A 6,474-nucleotide genomic window follows, 5' to 3' on the forward strand; every position below is an offset into this window, starting at 1 on the left:
CTGACCTAACAAGTGATGGGGTGCAAAGGAAGTTTTGGAGTAGAGATTGCAGAGGTAGCCAGGTGAGAAGGAAGAGTTCTGGGCCAGGGGTAGGGTCCTGGGTCCTAAACCTATTTCTGCTTCTGATCCTTTGTAAGAACCAGGTCAAATCTCTTTGTCTCTGGATCTCTGAAGGGTGAAAGTTGGAACTTTCCAGTTGCTGTGATTCTAAGGCAAACGGTACCTGTGGTCCCTAACTGATCTCTTTGTTCACTTCAAGAAGGAATCACCTTCCACAATCCATGGGGACTATTCTCGCGGCTCCAGGAAGCCATCGCCCAAGCTTGCGTTGCATCCCTTGGTCCCAACTCTACCAAAAGAAAACAGAGTCAAAATATGAGGTACTTTTATGCCACACTGAGTCTTTGGACAGTTGGAGAGCTGCCACTAATCTGCTTTTTCCTTCTTGCTAAAGAATCTGTAGGATAAACTATCAAGAGATTTCCTTTCAAAAATCTTTTCAATCCCATTCCACCCATTTCCATCCTATCACTTTCTGGTTCATTTCTTTCCATTCCCTTCCAATCCACTCCATTTTACTCCATCCCACATTTCCATTATATTTATTTTCACTCCATCCATTTCCTTTCTATCCATTTAACTTCATTTCCTTCTCAATTCCAGCTATTTCCTCTCCATTCCAGTTAGTTTTATTTTTCCATTCCATTCCACTCCACTCCCCCCCACTCCATGTCTTTCCATAAAATTCCTCTTATTTCCTTTTCACTTCTTTTATTCCTCTTATTTCTTCCCATTCCATTCCTTGTCATCACTTCCCACCCACCCCACTCAATGCCATTCCTTTGCATTCCATCCCACTCCACTCTGCTTTGTCTCATTGTGTTCTGTTCATCTCTTTCTTCTTTCATTCCTTTCCATTCTTTCCCACTCCTCCCTATTACATTTTATCCATTTCTATTTTTTCCTTTTAATCCCACCCCATTCATTTCTTCCACATTCCATTACTGTCTATTTTATTCCTATCACTTTCCATTTCCATACCATCACTCTATTTCATTTCCATTCTTTTCCTTCCCATCCCATTTCATTCCTGTTCTTTCCAGCCACATATTTAATCCACTCCATTCATTCTATTTCCTACTATTCCACTCCTTTCTAGTCAGTACCCTACTTATTTCCATTTTGCAGTTCCATTTGATTGGCTTTTGTTTCATCCCACCACGTTCCATTTCTTCTCATTCTGTATATTTCTTTTCCATTCACTTCATTTTCTTTCCATTTCCTTCTTTCTCATCTCTTCATTTCCCCTTCCTCATCCCTTCCCTTTCCATTCAATTCTGTTTCATTGTTTTCTATTTCCTTTCATTGCACTCTCTTCCCTTCAATTTCTACTTTTTAGAAAAAATTATCTTACTGAAGTATAGTTGATTTACAATGTTGTGCTAGTTTCTGGTGTACAGCAAAGTGCTTCAGTTATACATATATATAATAGTTTGCATCTGCTAATCCCAAGCTCCCAATCCACCCCCACCCTTCTATTTCTTGTTCATTCCTCTTTAATCCATCTCACTCTGTTGTATCACATTCCATTCTGCTCCATTACCTGTCAGATGAACCATTCTCAAAAGATGTGAATGTCTATATATCTTAGGGTTTTTTTAAATAAGAAAGACAAACCCCTTGAAAGTAGTTCAGATTAATTAAAGTGTGGATTAATTGAGAGAACAGTGGGGAATCTCAGATAACTCAGTGTCAGAAATTGCTTGTGGGCCTCATGGGGACTGGAATCAGGAAGTTTCTCTCTCTTATGGTTGCTCATTTTTGCGGATCAATGAATTTGTTCCATCGTCTTTGGTCCAGATTTAATTCCTATGCAAGCTTCCTGGTCACTACTCCTCTATAACTTCAGATTATATATGACAACATCCTCTACTACTGCTTAAAGTTTTCTAGGTTCACATTTTTCAGAGGAGAAGCACACTTACTCCAGCCGTTGGATGGATTGTACTGACAGTTGTCAGCTCTCCGATTAGCTGTGAACTGGTACAAACATAGCCTTCTAGGTCCCTCTCTTCATCAGGGTCTGGGGAAAGGAGTCGCATTTGTTTCCTTTTATCAGTAGAACAAAAGCTCTTCCTGGACATCTCACCCAGTGCACTTCCTCTTGTATCTCCTTGGGTCAGAATGCTGTCACATGGTATTTCTTCTTGCAAGGAAGGCTGAGAAAATGAGATGTTATCCTTCCCAGTCTCTTCAATAGAAGCAGGCAAGGGAGGAGATATGGGGAAGAGTGTCAGGTCAGCCCCCTCAGTGTCTGCTAGATTCTGAAGGGATGAGAAGGGGCAAACAATGCAAAGCGTCTGGAGTAGAACATTCTGAGTCGAGGGGCATCAGGTGAAAAGGACCTGAAGTGAATGTCTTTGTTATCTGTTGCTGTATAACAGATTACCACAGACTTAGTGGCTTAAAATAATACACATTTATTATATCACAGCTTCCGGGGTCAGGAGTCTAGGCACTGCTTAGATGGGTCTTCTGCAAGGCTGAAATAAAGGTGTTGGCCAAGTCTCAGGTCTCATCTGAGGCTTGACTGGGGAAGGATCCACGTCCAAGCTCATATGGTTATTGGAAGCATTCAGTTCCTTGCAGGCTGTCATAAAGAGGGCCTCAGTTTCTTACTGGCTGTCAGCTGGAGGCTGTGCTTTGCCAAGTAGCCCTCTCTGTAGGCAGCTCACAACATTGCATCTTGCTTCTTCAAAGCCATGACACATGTCATGCTCTTATAGAACAGAATCACATACATGTAAGCATGTACATCCTGTCACCTTTGCCGTATTCCAATGGGTAGATGCAAGTCACAGGTCTTGCGTTCAAGGGGAAGATTACGTAAGGGCATGAATACCAGAAGGTGAGTATAATGGGGGTCACCTTAGAGTCTGTCCTCCACAGTGGGGGAGCATGCGCCATTCCAGGAATGGAGAGGTGGCAGCATGACTGACATACAATGAGAAAGGAGGAAGACCGTCAGAATTTTCAAGGATGAGGGAGGAGAATGCCAGAAAGTTTGGGTTCCTACAGCAAGTAGCCCAGGAAAGCCCACCTAGAAATGGAACTTACCTTTTCTCTTTGTGTAATAGGTGCTTGTGAATCCAGAACACGACATGTACTGCCAAATCAACCCCTTCATCTAACAGAAGCAGAGATCTTTTCCCCAGAAATCCTAGAGAAGCCATGCTTAATCACACATTCAACGACATTTATTGCGTACATATTATATTCCAGCCATTCTCTTTGTAAACCTGGTGACATTCTATTTCAATGTGTTTTTCGGGCTCTGGACCCTAGATCCCACCAAATCTTAAGCTTTTGACTCATGTTTCTTTAAAAGCAATGGAAACAAGGCAAAAGCAGCCTAGAATTAGAGGGCCAAGTTCTGATACCCAGAAGCAGGGGATGCCATAGTATTCGCTGCATCCCAAACATGGGCAAAGACTACTGATGGACACAGCAACCAAGGGAGAAGTGTGAGTCTGAGTCAGCCGGAGTAGAGCATGGGATGTATGCATGGGTCAGACGAGCAGTGTCTTTTCAAATCGTGGTAGAGGATAAGGAACAAGGAGCTATTAAGAGATGACAAGAAAAAACATAGAGTGAAGCATGGGAATGAGGCACCTGGGGAGGCGTAGACGTGAGATGCTTAGAATCCTGAGGGACTCAAGGATGGAGATGTGAGAATGAGATTTGCTAGAGGTAAAGAGGAGTCAAGGATGACCCCCAGGTTTCTGGCCAGAGCAACTGGATGGCTGGCAGACCACTTTCTGAAGGAACAATGGGGGAGGAGCAAATTTGGGATAGAGAGGGGAAATCAAGAATTTGACTTGACATGTCAAGGATCGGTTGGAGAGTCAAGCAGGTAAACGTTCATAAAAGTCTAGATAGAGCAGGGCTTGTCACTGGGATTTGAAGTTATGGGGCTAGATGAGATCTTGTGTCGGGGGTCCCCGGGACCACCCTCAGGCTCAATGATTTGCTAAAAGGATTCAGAGGACCTGGAAGTTGTCATACTCGTTGTTATGGCTTATTACAGCAAAAGGACAGAGAGTAAAATCAGCAAAGGGAAAAGGTGTAGATGAAGTGGAGTCTGGAGGAAACCATGCATAAGCTTCCAAGGGTCCTTTCTCTGTGGAGTCACGTGGGGATTCCCGCGATATGTGACAACACGTGTGAAGTGTTGCCAACCAGGAAGGCTCACCCTGAATGTAAATGTCCACGGTTTTTACAGGGGGTCAGTCACTGAAGCTCCCGACCCCCAGAAGGAAAGCAGGTGTGTTCACTATAGATGACATTGTATAACTATCTGGACAAACCGGTACAGGCACGCAAATACACTTCTGCCTGATAGAACGTTATAAAAGCTCAGTTCCCGGAAGCTGACCAAGAACTAGTCCTTTGAAACAGGCCTTTTGGGGGGAATGTGCAGGGTTTGAGCAACTCAGGCCTGCTGAGTTAACCCTTGCCCCTACAGATCCCAAAGAGACTAGATAACACAGAGAAGAGTAGGGGCTGACGACCAGTAAGCACTGGTCCCTCCAACATTTATAGTTTGAGGTAGAGGATTGAGCAAAGGAAAAGGACTGTCCTTTTTTTTTTTCCTGCCGAAGACTTCTTCCCAGCTTTCCTCCCGAATATCCTAAGGACAGGTCACAGTCTCCCTCTCCCTTATCTTTATCTTTAAAGCAAATGAACTTACAACCTCCTTGCTCTTCAATAGATGTTGAGTCCTCACCCAACTCCTTGCCAGTAGAACCTCAGTAGGAAACTTGGGTCTCAGCCAATTGCCAAACAACTGAGAGAGAAATCTCTGTGTTAGTTGGGCATCTTTGTAGAAGGAGTTCCTGTTCCACGGTAGTGGCTGTTCCAAAGTCCCTATAATATTCAGGTTAGGTCAGGGATTTGGGTGCTCCTGGCAGTAAACATTACCATTTGTTCATTTTGAAAGAAAAAAAAAAAGACCAAACAAAAGACAAAGTCAGTTTTAAGTTATAAATTACTAATGCTTTAATGTCTGAATATCTTGAAGTAAACACACACACACAAACAAGTGAACAGAAGAGAAGGAAGATGAGCTAACACTCAAAGCACCCCATCGTGATTTTGTCCTATTTGTATTCAATCTGTAGATCATTCTGCAAAATTTGATACCTTTACAACACAACCATTGTAATGTGGCATCTGTACATCTTTTATCTCTCTCAGTAGGGTTCTGAAGGTTTCTTCTAATGTCTCTATACACCTTACTAAATTTATTTGTAAGACTTTTTTTTTGCTTCTATTATGAATAAATGTGACCCTTTCTCTGTCTTGTTTGCAAACTTAGCATTGCTTGTGTAGAGGAAAGATATTGATGTGTAGGCAAGGGGCAAAATAATGTAAAAGTTAAGAGCATGGACTCCAGAGTCAGACTTCCTGAACTCAAATACCAGCTCTGCCCTTACAATACAATCAAAGGTAATGTACTTAATATTATTGGGCTTCAGTTTCATCTTCTGTAAAAGGGAATATCTGGTTTAAAATACTGTTAAGGAAGAGATGAAAGTATTATCTGTAGATGACTGTCTCACTAAAGAAGCCAGGAGAATCAAATGGAATACTGTAAGAATTCGTAACATTTCAGTAGGTTAACCAGATACAAAATAAATATTGTTTTTAAAAAATCAACCACAATAACCAATTATAAGAAACTTTGGGGTAGAGATTACATTTCAAACAGCAATAATTTTTTGTTGTTAAAAGTCAGATTCACGTGAGGAAAACTACAGGAGTTCTTTGACAGCGTTAAATGAAAAAGCTTAAAAATACCCTGTTTTCATATAGCAGGGCTCCAGTTTTTAGCCTCCTCCCTGATGGGGTGGAAAGAACCATCACAATTTCCTCACAGGGTGATTGTGCTGGTTAACGCGATGATAAGATGTTAAAGTGTTTAACGGGGGGCCAGGAACCTTTATTCAAAACAAAGTATTTGTTGAGCAGCTATTATGTGCCAGATATCTTAGGTGCTGGGGATACAGCAGTGATCAAAATAGATATAAATCCTTTCCCTTATGGAGCGCACGGTCTCGTGGTGAAGGCAGATAGACAACAGACCAAAAACAAAACCAACAACAACAAAACACCTAAAATATATTCTACGTTAGTGAAAAGTCCTTTAGGGAAAAAGTAACGGTGCGGGGAGGAGGGAGTACGTGGGGAGTGCAGAGTGGGTTTGCAAGTTTACAGTGGTTGGTGGGGGAAATGCCTCAAGAGGTGACATTCGCCTAACGACCAGACGGTGGGGGAATCCTCAGAGGAAGAGCTTGCCAGGCAGCATGGCTAAGGTCCTGAAGTGGGAGCCTGCTGGAGTTGTTGGAGAAAGTGTAAAGGCCAGCGTGACTGGAACTGAGCCAGGAAAACGCTCAGGAGATGAAGAGAAAAGAG

The sequence above is a fragment of the Delphinus delphis genome, chromosome 20, assembly GCF_949987515.2.
Source record: "Delphinus delphis chromosome 20, mDelDel1.2, whole genome shotgun sequence".
Classification (NCBI taxonomy): Eukaryota; Metazoa; Chordata; class Mammalia; order Artiodactyla; family Delphinidae; genus Delphinus; species Delphinus delphis.